Source organism: Drosophila ficusphila, unplaced genomic scaffold (assembly GCF_018152265.1).
Source record: "Drosophila ficusphila isolate 14025-0441.05 unplaced genomic scaffold, ASM1815226v1 contig_197, whole genome shotgun sequence".
NCBI lineage: Eukaryota > Metazoa > Arthropoda > Insecta > Diptera > Drosophilidae > Drosophila > Drosophila ficusphila.
This window is the reverse complement of record NW_025064091.1, coordinates 7,407,783-7,425,443: the sequence shown is the minus strand read 5'-3', so window position 1 is coordinate 7,425,443 and position 17,661 is coordinate 7,407,783. Positions and strand designations below refer to the sequence as shown.

The following is a 17,661-nucleotide window of genomic DNA, read 5'->3' as shown; positions in this document are numbered from 1 at the left end:
TAATCGCCGACAACGTTGTGCGCTGCTCGCTTTGATTTTCGCCGTCGATTTGCCCCATGAATAATAGAGTTGTTTTTTTTTTCGAGCCGTGAACGGAAGGCATAACGATCGGAGATTCGAACATGATTCGACAGCAGATTCGTTTGACTGGCCAAGTGCTATACATCCCCCCCCTCCCCATTTCCCATCGATTTGATCTCGTTTTCATGGCGTTTCATTTTTACAAGGTTTCCGTTTGCCACCTGCCACCTTCAAGGTCAACTCGGTCAAGCCGGAAAAGTGGGATAATCATTTTTGGAAAATATAGCCGTACTCTATTGTTTCTAGATTACGAAAAACCATGTCAATGGGTTGTAGAAAATTAAAAGAAGCTTAGAATATATTTTTGAGTAAATGAGGAAATACACATAAAATAAGTATGTAAACCTTATTGTAAAGTTCTTTGGGTTTTCCCACAAGCAAAATGATTAAATAATGAGTAGCAATTAGAATTAGTACTCCATTTACCCGCACTGATGTCGTTATGATTACCTGCCCATATTAATTAGAGTGCTCTTGAGATTCCCATCCGAAGTAAAACCCTCATTAGAATTAAGCCCCGATCATTATGCAAATGCGGCATCCCATCTCGCGTTTTGTGGCTCGACAATTGCGGTTCGCCTTTACAAATTCGGTTTAATTGAGGCGTTGGGGCGTTAATGAATCGTAAAACAAAGACCATAATAGCTTTTGCCTCAGCCCAAGATTCGGTTCCAGTTGCAGTTTTTATACCCTTGCAGAGCAAAGGGTATTATAATTTTGGCCAGAAGTTTGCAACGCAGTGAAGGAGACACCTCAGACCCCATAAAGTATATATATTCTTGATCAGCATCACGAGTAGAATCGGAATACGTCTGTACGTCTGTCCGTCTGTCCGTCTGTCCGTCTGTCCGTCTGTCCGTCTGTCCGTTTCTGCCTAAACTAGTCTCTCAGTTTTAAAGCTATCTCGCTGAAACTTTCCCAAAATGTGTGTAGTTATTGCACGCAGTATATAAGTCGGAACGGGCCGGATCGGCCGACTATATCGGATAGCTCCCATACGAGAGAATGAAATAAAAAATTCTTACTCCGTTGTTTTTGATCAGATTGACTTGAACTCTTCAAGATGGCGCTTTCTAACTGTTATTGAATTTCGGATTAAATTTGATCAAAATCGGATAACTCTATCATATAGCTGCCATAGGAGAGATCGAAAATTATATATAGAATTAATGGAAATAAATTGATAACATCGTTGTTTTTTATCCCACGAGCATGATTTTTTGAATATAAAGTTTTTTAACAACGTTTATTTTGAGAAAAAAGTTTCATAAAAATCGGTCATCTATATCTTATAGCTGCCATAGGAAAGATCGAAAAATCTATATAGAAATAATGGAAATAAAATTATAACATCGTTGTTTTTCATCAGACAAGTATGATTTTTGGAATATAGAGTTTTCTTACGACTCTTGAATTACGAATTAAATTTGATCAAAATCGGACAACTATATCGTATAGCTCCCATATGATCTATAGTCAAAAATATGGAAAACGAATAGAAAAATCGTCTTAGCTTCGATGTTGTCTAGCCTTTATGAGTTTTGTTCGACATATTTGATGACTGCAAGGGTATATAAGCTTCGGCTTGCCGAAGCTAGCTTCCTTTCTTGTTGGTTTTGTTTTTGTTTTTGTTGTTGGTTTTGGTGGCAGGGAGTGAAAGAAGGGCAAAAGTCATGACGGTAAAAACAAATGGCAGACAAAGCGGCAACTTTCCCGCTTTCAACAATGGGCAGCTGGCTGTCAGGTGGGCGTGGCCCTCTACCTGTTCACATGTGTCTCTTTTCGAGTGCCTACTGTCTGCTGTGCAACCTCCAATGACAATGACTTGGTTGGGTAAAAGTGGCGCGCCGCCAGAGAAATCCTCGAATTCGCCGAGCTCTGTGAAAGCTGCAAAAAGCGAGTGACTTTGGCCCTAGAATCAAGTTATTATTATGATTGTAATTATGATTATTATATACACATGCAAGGGGTTTTCAAGATCTAGAGAGCGAGGAAAGTTTATAACTATTGTTGTAAGAAATTAAGTTTATAAAAAACACTCTTTATAATATGTTCTAAATATAAAATAAACGTTATGTGGTTTCTATACTTGGACAAGTTTTTTGCTTAAGTCTTTCGTTCTGCATAAGCTCCTTGATTTTTTTTACCCATTCTATGTTCTAGAATTTGCGCTGATTCAGCAGTGGCCTGTGGCAACCTGACACCCTTCTAAAATTGTGAAAGGAACCCATGACAGATCATAAAATTCGCACAAATGTATCTTGTATTTGCTGTTTTTTTTTTTCTCTGTTTGTTTTTGCTCCTTAGCTGTTTTGTCTTGGCCAAATCAACCCACTCGCACGGCGTGCGATTAAACACTACTATATGTTAAGTAAGCTAACGCACTAACGGACTGCGACATGATCATTATGCAGATTTATGACTTCAACACTTGCAACTGATAGTGCGGCCAGCCCCCCTTTAGTTCCCCCCCCTGGCTGCCCCACTCCCCTTACCCCCTTCCCCTTTTTAGCCACCAAAACACCCTTGCCCATTTCGCTGTTAACAAAGTTGTTTGTTTATGAGGCGCTTGGCTTGAATTATGGATGGAAATTAACAACGATTTAGCGGCTCAGACTTGTCGCCAGCTTCCACAGCCATTAGCAACGACACTTGGCCATATTGACTCCGATAAGTACCGGGTTATATATATATATATATATAGTATGTTATACCATATAGTGATTGGATCGTAGCATACTATTACCATATGTTGCCATATCTATGTAGGCCCCAAGTGGGCGTTTCGAATTGACTTTAATTAATCATTTTGTCATAGTACTCAGCTCTAATTAAATTCAATTTCAATTTCAAGAATCGATCGATCGATCGGGTTGAAAAATGGTTATTAAACTATTGCGAAATCTCGTCTGGGCTAAGCGCTCTTAATTGGTCTTGGCTCTGCTCCACTGCCACTACCATTTCTGTACGGCCTTATAATGTCCCCGATAAATGTTTAATTTTGATTGTCGAACGTTAACAAGGAGTCCGCTGAAATTGTTGCATGCAACTTTGTTTTTTTCGGTTTTTTGGTTCGGCTTTGCAGCCGAAGCATCGCAGCCGCCACTTCTGCCACGCCCCTTCCCCCGAAAGATATGAAAGGGGGCGCTGGGGCGTTACAATCTGTCGGCCAGCAAAATGTTTGTTTAAACTGCGCTTTGGCAGCCAACGAAATGGAAACACCAAAGGTTACAGTGGGCCAATAAAGGAAAACCTTTAATAATTTTCCTAAATAAAAATATTTCTTGTACAATATTTAAGTTTTCTAAACATTAAGATTTAGAGTTAAGTTTTATACAAAAACAGTTGGGTATTAATTATTTTTTAATGTTTCTTGGCGAGCGAAAAAATTGCATATGAAGATTTAATAAATGCCCAAATAAAATTATTTTGAAAATATGGTAAGGTATCCTCTTTTTGAAAACAAACTTGAAAAAAAACACATTTTTTTCAGTGTTTTGGCCACTGTTTGAAATGCTGCGTGAGATAGTAAATCTTTCAACTCCACCCTGCTGTTTTATCAATATTTTTGGTACACAACAAAATGTTAAGGTTTGTTTCTGTAAAACTATAAATATTTGTTTGTTTTTTATGTGAACAGGATTGTTAAATGCTACAGCTATTTAAGGAATATAATAATTAAATATTAGCGATTAAGACTTAACACTATATGTTTAAGCAATTTACGGCAAGTGACATTATTTCGCAGAGTATTCGCCTTGGCATGCTAAATGGCATGTGTGTCGCTCGCAATTAACTAACTGGAAATATGACCGGGCCAAGAAGCAGACCCCCTCCCCCCTCCTCCTCCCAATCCCCTTTGACCCGTTGGCTTTTCTGCTTTGCATTTGTCGCTTGTCGTTCCGTTCCGTTCGTCTGGTTTATTGCACTTTTGGCAGCTAATATTTATTAACCATAATTATCGGTTGCCGCCGGCCGTTCTAACTGTACACGATCTTTTGGGCACGGCTTCCGGGCCAGGCCAACTCGCCTTAATTGCCAACAAAAGCAAAAGCAGCAGCAACAGCAACAGCAAATGCAAAAGCAAAATCAGCAGCAGCTACCACGGCATCATGCAAATTACTCCACTCAACTTATGGCAACTTCGGATCGAGTGGGCTGGCGAAATTCAATTCAAATTGATGGATGGGCCGAGGTGAGGAAAGGCCACCATTTCAGCGGCAGCAGCTAGAAAAAAAAAAAAAAAAAAAAGCGCCGACTCATCTTTCACCGCAAAATCCAAATCCCGAAAACCATTTCCCGACGGATGGAAAAGCGGCGCGGAAATTATGAGGCGCTTTTCTTTTTGGCATTGAATGAAAATGCGAAGGTAGCCAAAGTGAATGTCTGTGGCTGTTGATGTTGCCACTTGCCACTTGCCACCGTTGGTGTTGCTGGTTGCAAGTTGCTGTTTGCCAGTTGCTAGTTGCCAGTTGCCAGTTGCTAGTTGCTAGTTGCTACTGTTGCAGGTGGGCCAGCGAAATCTTTTGGCCGGAAGCATCGACAAATTTGCACTAAATGGCGCCATGGCACGCGCATCATCATCATCATCACCATCATCATCAACGTAATCATCGTCTTTTTGGCCATTAAAAAGATTATGCTGATGGTTTTATTATTTTTTTTTTCGGTTTTTTTTCTTTGCCGAGCGCTTGCGCTTCGTGATTCGATTTTATTTCACCTGGCTTGAGGGTTTTTTTTTCTTTTTTGGCTGCTTAAATTAAAAGGCACTCGCTCGGATGTAGTTTGGTTGGAAAATTAAAACGAAAAAAATACCAAATTGATAGATAAACCGATTTAATGGGCAGATAATGAGAGAGCATTAAGACGCCGAAAAAAAGTTTAATTATATTTGAGCATATGTGCAGATAGATAGGCGTTTAACAGATAAACATTGTTGCAACGTTTTTTGGGTTTGAATAAAGAGATAAGTTTCAAGGGGAATTGTACATTGAAAGCAAAGCAATTAACAACTTACTTTAAGTGACAGCCAATTTAGATTACTTTCATGTTGATCAAATTCAAATTAAGCTCCTTAAAGCAAGTGATTAACGAATGATCCTTGAAAGATAACAAATAAAAAATAATAATATAAGTTGCAAGCAAAAGACTTAGGAAACGAACTTGAATTTTTTTAAGCATTTAATTAAATTTTAACTTAATATTTTTATCTATCTATCTCTCAATATTTATTTTTTTTAACAATTACAAGTTTCCAGTTCCCTTATAACGAATTCGAATGGGAGCGAAAACAAAAGACTTAGGAAACGAACTTGACATTTTTTAAGCAATAAATTAAATATCAACTTAGTATTATTATCTATTTATCTATAAATTTTTAATTTTTTTTAACAATTCCCAGTTTCCAATTCCCTTGTAACGAATTCGAATGGGAGCAAAAACAAAAGACTTAGGACACAAACTCGGTAGTTATTTAGGCTTACGCGCAATTGTAATGACAAATGCCACAATGCATATATCCAGATGACGCAAGTGGCCATAAAGCCCCCTTCTTGGCCATAGATTTAGCCACTTGGTCTGGTTTTTGTTTGTTTTGTGGGCCCCTCTATAATTTACTTGGTATGCGTGCGCGTTCAATGCATTTTTCCTTTATTTCTCTGCGCGGCGGCACGATAATTTTCATTTTTTGCGCCGCTGCCCGTTTGTTGCCTGCCAATAAAAGTCTTTGTCAACGGTTTTGTTGTTCTTGTTGTTGTTGTTGTAATCAAGTCACACGCATGCGCAACAGCCAGCAACAGAAACTATTTCGAATATTTCTGCAGCGGCTCTCTGCATTTGCATTTAATTCCAGCGAAAGAAATAAAACATATAATTCCATTTCCCCCTCCCTGCGCCAGCCATCCGACTGATAATTAAATCGCATTTAATTGCCCTCAACCGTAATGAAAACAATGTGTGGCAATTGTGAGAACCCGCCGAAGCCATTGACATATGGCATCGCCATCGGAATCGGAATACGGAATACGGAGTACGGAGTATGGCATATGGATTGCAAAACATATTGCCAACCATTTGTCCAACCCGATATCGTTCGGTCTGAGTTATTTGCCTTTGCCATGGCACAAGACAAACGACATGCATTCATTGCTTATGACAGCCAATGAATGCATTTTCCAGCGGCCCTTGAAAAAGATTGCCAGCCGAAGCGCTGGATGTTCAGAATCGTTTATTCATGCCATTCTTGAGCCAATTTCATGTCTCCCCGAAGATAAATGGTTCTGATAATTATAGGTTTTAGCACTACTTAAAAGGAAGTTAAATTATAATTAGATGCCATTTGTCTCACTCCAATTGGACGCTTAATTGTATTTATTTACTTGGGTATTTGCCAATACTCCGCACACGTAACAATTTCCCAAGGGTCTTTCCGCCAAAAACAAAAAATTACTTGGAATTTTCATTGTCAACTAAGAGGCTACTTAGCGCATTTAATTGTGATTATAATTCGTCTGTTTATGGCGTGGTCCAGAGCCGCAATTAGCCGTCAGTTGATTAACAATAATTGCGATGTGAAACACTTTAGAAACGCCATAAAAGCGACTTATGAGCAGCGTGCCACATGGCGATGGTTTGGGGCACTCTATCGGTGTCGGTGTTGCAGAGATCGCAGAGAATGCCCCACATTTGGTCAGACCCCCAAAAGTGGTCGAAAAATGTGTGTTCAACAGGATGCAATCAATGTCATCCGACAGACGGCGATACAATTAAGTCGAGAATGCCGAATAATTGATGCCAATTGATTGGACAGGAAGCGCATAAATTGAACCGAAACAAATCGTATCGAGTCGAATCGAATCGAATTAAATCAAATGCAATTGTCAATTGGCCGAAAACGAAAAAATCGAGAGCAAAGAACTTATGACAGCTTCATTGTAGGAAAATTGTGGCGAAAAAACGGCGGGTAAAAAAAATGTGAAAAAAACTGAAAAACAGATGGCGATTTGATCTTATCGCTGGACATTCGACAAGTTGATCGATCGATGGGACCACACGGCAGCGGCGGCAGCTTGTCGAACCTATCGTTATCGATTGGCAATCGGCACGATTCGGACAGTCGACATGTGCCCAATAAATCGAACATTGACAGACACACAACACTTGGGCGGTAGTTGGGTATAAATTATCTTCTCAGCCTCCATAATTTTCATATTTCTCATTCGGCGAACGGTTTCCTCATTCGCTGCGCCAAATAAATTAAGATATTGTTAACAATATTGCAATCGTTTTTCGTGGGGCAAAAACGAGAAGGAAAGTAATGAAAACTGGGCAAACACCAAATGATGAATGTGGCCAGATAAACTCAGCGAATTATTAAGTGAAAGAAAATTTGTTGCTATAGCCGAAATTTGCCCGCAAATAATGCTTAATTGTGGATGAAATGATCGAGTGGCAAAATGGTTTATGGTGTGTGCCTAACGATAATACGCAGTTTCCCAGTCCTTAATTATTTTTTAAATGTCCGAAGAGATTATAAACCCATTTTAATTTGAGGCAAGACTTTTACTTTGCTTTTACTTTTCCTTTTCTCTTGAATTTAAATTTTAATTTATTTTGCAACAACAGCAAGGCAACTTAATTTGTTTTACAATTGCATCAAGGCAACTTATTCCACCGCACTCCTTCAAATTCCATGGCTTCTGATGTCTGATTAATTGCCTCGATCTGTGGACTCCCCGATTGTGTGATTCATTCTGTTCTCGCTCTCCACTTCCAGATATTTGCATTTTACAGATTTACAGATCGCCTGACAACGGGGAACATTCGCCGCGATCTGCACTCGAATATATATGCTATATATGCTCTCGGTTGGACACAAATATTTGCCTTTTGCTCATGGATGGTAACCTTGGGTGCGTGGAGCAAACCCGTTGTGGCCAAACGGACAGACAGACGGGTATTATCTTTGGGTGCTCTGGGTGCGCATTTTCCGAGACTCGCCTGCGGGGTTTAATTGGGTTTTAATTGATACCAAAACAAAAAGCGAATGAAAAACCCCACAAAGGCGTCTGAACTCAAGTCGCAGCTACGAATAAAAATCGAAAGTCTGAAGTCTGAAGTCTGCATGCAAATTCTAGCAAAGGGAAGTGATTAATTTTGACGTTTGCGGAGGCTTGGCTTAGTTTGGCTTTTTTTTTCGAATTTTTTCCAGCCACATATCACTTCATATCGAGTTACCAAGCGGCGGCCTAAACAACACAATTAAGACCCGTTTACATTTTTTTTTTTTGGTTTTTATTACCATTTTTCCCGCAGCCAATTGAATTGGCCTAATGAGTGCAACGAATTTGACAGCATGGATATCTATGGAGATATATGCTCATATATAGAGGCCCATTTGGATATGTCGATGCAGCTAATCCGCGGCCGCTGATTGTTCGTTCATTCCGAAAAAAATATGTGAAAGGGCCGTCGCCGGGTTGTCAACGCGACTCGAATACACAAATATAGCCACGCCGATATGTAGATCGCGGATCGCAGATCGACGCTTATATAGCCGCGGACAACAAATCATTGAGTCACGCCTATGAAATTTACATAAATATAACCATGCAATCGAAAAGAAAGAAAAACGCTTAGCCAAACCAAAGGAATCCCGCCCAGCAATGTATGTTCAATGCTCTTTACGTGAAAACGGCATTCGCCAAATCAAAATATATTCAAGTTTCTACAGAAAAATAATAAATAATAATTAAAATTTATTTCAATAAAAGAACTATCAAATATTAAAGTACTATAGTTTGGTAATTTTAATTTTGTACAATATTCCTAATATATATTTTTTTTAATGTGAACCAAAACCAAATTGCATATGGACTTTTTCGAACCACGAAATAAGTTAGGGTATGCAAAATGCAATTCATCAACGGGCAATAAGTATAAAGCCATAAAACCATCGACTGACTTAATGGAGTCGTTTGAGCGACAAAATTGTTTAGTGCAGCTGGAACAAAAAAAAAAAAAAAAAAAAAAAAAAAACCCGACAACCCCCTTTGTCGCCCCTTGATTGGACCACGCCCCTCTGGCATTTTTCCGTGGGGCAGTGGCTAAGAAAATTGGCCAAAAAAATTAAAGAAGGCGAGCGGCGGCAGAAAAAAATGCTAAAGTTCGTTTCTTAAGTCTTTCGTTTGGCGGCGCTAAAGATTGCGCAAAAACTGTGGAACAAAAACCCGAAACAACTCCCGAAATCCCAGAAATCCGTCGTCGTGCAACAACTTAAGCACTCTGCAGAAAAAAAAAAAACAGAAAACAAAAAATAAAGCCAGTAAATAATATGACCAGCGGCTTGAGGATAATTGTTTGGTTATCTCAAATATGTTTCTTGGTTTTTCTTTGTCTCGATTATTGCTGCTCCAATTTAAAATATCGCACAGAAACCAATCCCAATATCAAATCAAAAATTTCGAACAAACCGAAAACATTGCAAAATATGACTGCAGTAATTATTGTTTCCAGGCAATATCGATATGTGGGCGTGGCTAGCTCAGCCTTAGAATGCGGTAGAGAAAGCAATCACATAATCACAAAAACAACAACAAAGCAAACAAACCAAGCGGCAGCAAATAAACAAAGTACCAAGTTGGGCAAAGTAAAGCAAACAAATTGGTGCCAAGGTTGCCGCGGGACAAACAAATAGGGTCCAAAGCCATAATTAGATCAAAAGTCATAATTTTTCTCTAGTTATTTTGTTCGTTACCTTTTCGCCGCCGCCGCCGCTCGTTGCTGTAACAACAAACAACAAACAAACAACCACAAAAGGTGCCCAACAACCAAAGAAAAATACGCTGAGCAATAAAGAAGCAAAGCCAAAGCCCCGACCAAAAAAAAAAAATCCATTTAATTTGAGCGCATTTCATTTTGTCAAGTCTTTGCTCTGGCTTTAATAGAAAGAAATAAAAAAACACAGCAACCAAGAGCAAGTTTCGTAGGGCGGTCAGCAAAAAAATAAAAAAAATAGAAAAAAAAGGAAAAATTCGTAGACAATTTAAATGTCATTGCGCCATTTTGATCCAAACCCGCAACCCTTTCGCCTCGTTCGAAATTGAAAACCGAAAAGTGCAAATCTTATCAATGGATTATCTACAAGAGCGGAACAGCACTGGCAGGGGGTGGTGGGGCGGTGGGTGAGAGGTCAGCGGTGGTTCACGGAGGCGTCAACTAGCCACTCACAAAGTGATTGGATCCCGATCGATTCGACCAGATAAAATAAACAAAACCAAAACCAAGCACCAGCAAACTTCGGTTCGATTCGAAAGTGAAAGCCAAACGGAGCCAATGGAGGGTTCAGTGGATCAGTGGTTCTGGGCTGGGTGGTGGTTCAAAAGGTGAAGCCATCGGTGGGTTAGTCCACCACCAAAGATGCAACAAGTGGAAATACTCAAGAAAAAAAATATGAGAAACAATTTTCAAGGAAAAGTGTTACAACTAATATATCTGCAAATCTGTTCCGCTATTAATTATATTACTTCATCCATAAATTGGAATTTATAATGTAATTCTGTGATAGTTATGTTCGATATTTTAACCAGCAATATATCCTTGTAGATTTTTCAATTAATTAAGAAAATAATAACAATAGCCAAAAGTTATTCCAAATAATTTTAGTTTCTCATTTGTAAGGACAGCCAGCGTGATTAATTTCCAGCTGAATATCAATTACAAATTAGATTATCGCATTGCATTTAATCCCCTCTGACATTGGAGCACAATTCGTAGAGGTGTCAGAACCACCCTGCCCCACATTGACACCACATTAAAGCCACCTGACAGTGGCCGTGACCCAACCTTGCACCGTCAATCAGCCAAGTGAACGCTGAACGCCGAATGCCGAATGGCGACTCGCAGCTAGATCCCCACTATCATTGACTCTTCCACCGGTCTATCGGTGACACCACCGCCGCCGATCGATTGAACCGCTCTGACTTGCACCACTGAACCACCGAACCGAACCGAACCGAACCCCACCGAACTACACTAAACTAAACTGAACCACTGCGAGCAAATAGAGCATAGCCATGCCGAATGTTTGGCCAACTGTGTCTGCACAAAAATTTGAAAGTAATACTTTTGGACTTATAATAAATATGGTATACATATATATTTCCAGTTGATATCACCAGATAAAAGTTTTAAGTTATAAGCTAGTGTTTATTGAATAATTAATTAATTGAATTGCGAAAGAGTGCTTGCAAGATAAATTCTGAAAGTTATAATTAAAAAATAATAATATTTGTAGTAATGTTGGAAATATTAAGTAAATGAAAATATTATTTAATAAAAACTAATATTATTTAATAAAAACTAATTAAACTGCAAGAATCAAAGGAAGTATTTTGTGATACAATTGATGATAAAGAAAGAATTATCTTTATGTTTTTGTATGCATATTTAACATATGCTGTTTTATCTTTCAAGAGTGATTTTTCTCTGTGTGATTATCACACGAGATGGCCAGCGAAATGCACCACCTCGGCTTATGCAAATGTGGTGCGTCCTTCCAGTCGGCGGATCCGCGACGGTGGGGGTGGCGACTTCTCCGGCCGGCTGACCCACGCCACATTGCTCCGAATTAAACGCAATCGCAATCGCAATAGCAAACGCCTTAGATATCGCAGCATGTGGCTCGAGGTCTTGACATTGTACCTTGAGCATTGTCATGATTTGTTGTCATCAGCGGGTTGCAAATGAAAAGCTGCCAAACCAAATCAAATGGCAAGTGGCAAATAGCAAATAGCAAACGGCAAATAGCAAACAGCAAATAGCAAACAGCAAATGGCTAATAGCAAATTGTTTTGCCAACTTGAAGGCATGGCCATCCAGCATCGGACGTCTCCACACCCAGTGGGCGTTGCACATGTGGAGCTCCACGGTGGTTGCTCTACTTTACCTTATGCTACAAATTTATTTTTTTTATTCCTCGTGACTCATGGCGGCTGGAGAATCGATGGGAGGCGATGTAGTGTTAATGTTTAAAAAAGGAGGGAAAAAAAACTAAAAAAGAAAAGGAAAAACGCAAGGAAAAACTTTAGGGGGGCTCTGAAAATGCAATTGCACAACAACACGGCAGCGTGGCAACGAAATTGATAAACCAAATGACGCGCTTGAGTGGTTGTTGTTGCCCGTTGTTGTTGCCCGTTGTTGTTGTTCGTTGTTGTTGTTCGTTGTTGTTGTGGTTGCGCCATGGAAATTCTTGCCAAGGTTCATTTAGCCGAACAGGCGAACATGCCTTGCGCCTTGCTTTAATTAAACTTTTGCCCACTAAATGTTTTACTTTTCGATTCGGCCAGCGATTCAGTGGTGCGGCAATGCGGTGGTGCGGTGGTGGGGCAGTGGTTTCGCCTGCGGTTACCCTTTGAAGTTGCCAAAAACGGAGCGCGAGCCATAAATGAGGCATCCCACCACCGAACATTAGTCGGTTAATGCTTGATTTGCATCGTATATTGCACAACCCACTAATTAAATTATAACCCTGTCTGGTAGATCGAAATCTGTGGGAGGAACCTTCGGTGTTCTTGCGTATAACATCTTCTAATAAATATATCTATATATATATCAATATCAGCATTCAATCAGGTGTCATATAAAATTAGAATAGAATATGAATTGCATAAAATCATTACAACTACATACCTTTTAAAATGGTTTTAGCAAGATAGATTTAAAACTGATACCCCCTACAAGGGTGTAATTAACGTATAGATTTATCTATATCTATGGTTTAACACACCAGATCTCAAGCTATACTTAACCCCTGAAGTTACAAAATCTCCCGAAATGGCTTATGTTTTGTTACCATTCTGGCTGCCGACTGAATGCTGCACTTTGTCATCTTGCAGTGGCATTTCAGAGATGCGAGCACTCGACACCGACTCTTTGTGGCATGTGGGCGAAGTTTATCTTTCAGATTCAGAGTTGACACAAGATAAACATTGCCAAGGTGTCAGCAACTCGAGGATCTCGCCATAATTACAAGAAGCTGTTGTCGACGTCGTCTTTTGGTCAGAAAAACAGCAAGAAACCAAAAAGTATTCAAAAAGAAAAAACCAAAGCAAGGAAGTTAAGCGGAGATGATAAAAAATGGGAAATGCCCTAACCTTTTTTCCAAAATAAATTAATTTGGAATCAAGTTAAGTACAAACGAAACTTTGTTATACTTTTGCTAGTAAAAAGAGCAATCAGCATTCAAATATGTTGTTGAAAACGTGTTAAACCTTTTGAAAAATAGCCAATACCTTCGGCAAGGGTAGGGAAGCCAGCAATAGACGCGGAGACAGCTAAAAAAATAAAGTTTGCAATAAGTTTTGGCTAACAAATTTGCCAAACAATGCAGATCGCTGGGCACGACGCTCGTTCAGCCGGGTCTCTGTTGGCCGGGTCTTTTTGGCTCTAACTTGTCCCAGAGTCGCCAGCGGAGTGGAGGTCTGTGGGTTTGGATCTCTCGAGTGGCGAGTTGCCATCGGGGACTTGCAACTCCTCGAGTGTCTGTCTGATGGAACTCTTTCCCCGTGTATGTGTGTGTGTGAGTGCCGGCAATTATGGCTCGCTCGACTCGGGGATTCGATCGCACTCGACTCGTGCCACGCGTCCGCATTTTACAAGAGCAACAAATTATGGGGATCCCCCGTCGCGGGGCCCATCAAAGCTGGCGGTGCTTCCACCCCACTCCAATCTCATCGCATCTTATCAGATCGACTGGCGGATGAAAGGCTCCACAAGGAGGTCATACCCAAAACTTCAACTCATTTAATATTAAAGTCCTACTTACATTGGGATATTTATTTTGTGAATATATGGAATGAAAGCAATGAATGCAGCTTCTGAAGTATAACATAATTTCTATTCTTTATGAGATAGTGTTTTATATATGCAGGTTCTACTGTGTCTATCGACTGACTTTAATATATGTATATTCAAATCGAAAACAAAGACAAAAAGGGTTCGCTGATCTCCGAAATGGAGCAACAGTTTTTTTTCCGCTTGTTGTATTTATTGTGAAGTTAAAAAGTTTGCAAACTTTTGCGGCTGGCGATTTATTTTCGGTGCTTTGTTGTTGTTGTTGTTATTGTTGTTATTGTTGTTGTTGCTGTGGCAGGTTCACAGCGAACACGACCAAAGTGAAAGAGAGGGGGAATGGGGAGCAGGGGCAGTGGTAACGGGAAACTGTCCAAGTTATCCAGTTATCCATGTGCCTCACGCAGCAGCAGCAGTCGAAACGAGAGCAAAAGTAGCCACCGAGATCGCTTGTTTCGGTGCATGTTGCCGCTGCACTGAGAGAAACTGCTACACCAATTAGTATCAAAATTTCATTCGGATAAATAACATAAATTTAAACAATTTAAAAAGCCTAATTAAAATCTGACATTAAAAACTCTTTATAAATGTTCATAACTTTTGAAGAAATCATTTTCTGATAAACAATTTAAGAGCTCCACTTATGTGCAAACTATTCGGTCGAGTGTACCTTGCCTGCTGCTTTTTCGCTTTTTGTTTTCTTAGCAGTTTAGCGCCCGCTGTCCATGATTGTCCCCATGCCCCACTCAGGTAGCCCCTGCCCCTGCCCCTGCCCCTGCCACACGGAGGAGTGTGTCCACGTACCAACATTGGCCTAATGTTGCACATTGTGTGCTGAGCCTGATCTTGTTTATTATGCAAGAAAGCTGCCAAAGTGAGCCAAAGCCGAGCGACACACCGACATACTATACTATACTGTATGTACGAGTGCCGAACGGCCAAACGGCAGGCAACAATCGCAGAAAGTAAATTTACGAAAAATTTCAATTGAACAAAGTGCTGAAGACTCTTGACCAGCGACAAGAGAAATGGGAAGTTATGGGGACATGACCGGGTTGTGTCGAAAGTTTATCCACGATCGCAACAAAAAGCGGAGCAAAAAGCGCAGATCCCAAAGAGTTCCTCATTGGATAAAAGCAAAGTATTGTTTAACTTTGTTTTGGGCTTCAACAATTTTTGCTTTTATTTATAATTACATACTTTTTTTGGGGAGGAGAACACTTTTTATTTGAATTGAGCTAGTATAGAATCTTCTGGAGGAATAAAGTAGATGGGTAGAGGAGGGTAAAGCCTTCTGGTTCAACAACCTACCTAACCTAAAATAATTTAGTAAGTACCTCGTGATATTCATTCCCCATTTTTTTTAAATGACAATCACATTCAAATCCAAAGGCTTAGTAATTAGAATTTAAATATTTAATAAACCATTGAGTTCCAGACAACATATATTACCAACTCGCAATTACAATCTGAAATTTTATTTGATACCCAAAACTGGTTCCCTATTGTTCCAATATTAATAAGAACATCAAAAGTAAAATCATATTTCAAATTAGAAATTAAATATTCAAATCACTCTCATTTATATCTTAAAACATTTCATTGTTTATTTTCCATTTTGAGTTTTTGTACTTTTAGAGACATGTTTCTTGCATCCAGTTTAACATTTGTAATTTTTTGTTGCGGCTGTTGTTTTGGTTTTAAATTTCTGAAAAGGTTGCCGTCACTTTCACATGCACACATCACTTCGTCCATATTAAGTGGCTAATTTTTGGGCCTGTATCATCATCACTCTTATGAGCAATACGCATACCTTTTTGCTAATTTATGGCTTGTTTCACTGACTGGATGCACCTTGTTTTTTATTTTATATTAACGATTGAGCGGCGAAAAACCCAAAAAAAAAGGCACAGCGTTATAGCTGATAATAATCAAATTTAAAGGCAGTGCATGCCAGTTACCGTTAGTTGTGATATTTCATATATATTCAGCGATTATTTTCGAAACTCCTCATATCATATCATTTCAGTTTAGTATTTTTGAAAAAGAACCGCCGTCGGAGGAGGAAAAGTGTTGAGCGATTTGAATTGCTCCACACAGCGCGCACTTTGAATTGCGACTGATCGCTGGGATTTGGGCAGCTGATAAAGCACAATGGGTACGAGGTGGAATGGAACGGCGACCGCTGCGGAATGGAGCGGGGAACGAGTGGTGTGGCACATAGGCGGCGTCACAGTCGCAAAGTGGGCGGCACATGCGCGTAGGCCTAAATGTTAATGCAATTTGCTTTATGTGCATATGGAACAACGCTTGACTTTGTTTCGTTTTTGTTGTTCTTTTTTCGGTGAGAGGGTGTTTCAGTTGGAGGAGTGGAGACTATAACAACTACAACATAAACACCATAAACACCACAAACAACAACAACAACAGCAACAACCACCGACTGACGCTGTTCTTTTGTGACATATGGAACTGGGTCGGGTCAAAAGGTAAGTGCCTAAAGTGCTTTTTAATGCCGCAGAGCTGCCAACTTGTGGTCATTGCGGGTCCCTTTTTTCACTCCACTGGATGCAACCGAAATTGGGTAAGCGATGGGGCAACCCCAATCCAATAAGCACGAACCATAAATAAAGAAGTTGTTTGCAAGGAACCTATAAAGTTGAATCAAAGGTTTTAAAGTCTTCGCTTCATGAACGAAAAACATATTATATGTGGGACAAAAATTTGATAAGAACAAATTTAGAATATCTTTTAAAGAAAAAAGTAGATGACTTTTTAAAATAATTTTTACAAAATTCCAAAGTGTGTTGAACGCATTGCGAGAACCTTAACATCATTTTGTAAATTTTATAACTTTATCAATTTTTTTTCTGAATTCTATTACTGAAAATGTATTTAGAAAATGTACTTTAAATAAATTTCAGATAATCATTAAATAAACATTGTATTCCCCATTAATTTCTCCGTATAATACAAAAATAAGTCTCATAATCTTTTGAACTAATTGTTAATGTTGTTGATAGAAAACTAGCAACTATTCAGCTTAGATTATTCCGCCCTTGCTTTAATTCCGCCACTCGATCGTCCTTCAGCCCAACCGGACTTCCTCGCCCTGAAATATCCACACATTAGGTGGGTTCTGGTTCTGGTTTTGGTCATGGGCAAGGTCGTCTTTCTTCCATCGAGATGGTTGCGGTTCAGTGGGATCGGAAGTGTTTTACTGCTGCCCCTCTTGGGTTTTGGCCAAGTCCAAGTCAACGTTGCAGAACTGCAGCTCAAATAGATCAGAATTCGGTCAGGGGAATAAGGTCATTCGCTGTTAAGATCTATTTTTGTACCCCATTTGTGGCTATTCTTTATGGGAGATGTATTGCGACGCGTTTGAGCAGTTTATGAATATGATTAGGCCAAAATAAATCAGCTTACCTCAATCGCCGGATCCAGCCTCCATCAAAACAGGTTCAATTTTCAAATAATATTATTTCTGTATATTTGTGACTTTTTTTTTTTTTTTTGCACTTTTTGGGATTCTTTTGGCTGCACCATAAACAAAATTATTTAATTTGCATATAAGAAATTTTGTTTCTCCCGCTTCGCTTTGTTTTATTATTATGAACTGCTGTTGTTGTCGTTGTATTTTATAACTCACTGCTGTATATATTTACTAGATGTGTATTAACAAATTCACAAAAACAAAAAGAAGTAACAAAAATGTAGCGATTAACAGAAGTT

The 17,661-nt window shown here is 39.4% G+C and overlaps 1 protein-coding gene across 1 annotated transcript in view; it reads right to left on the bottom strand.

The window, feature by feature from the left end:
* Nucleotides 1–17,661, bottom strand: part of LOC108098115 — a 34,863-nt gene that overhangs the window by 17,029 nt on the left and 173 nt on the right. Inside the window, 2 exon segments of the mRNA XM_017200830.2 lie at nucleotides 5,099–5,181; nucleotides 17,356–17,593. The gene's annotated coding sequence lies outside the window, so the exon portion shown is untranslated.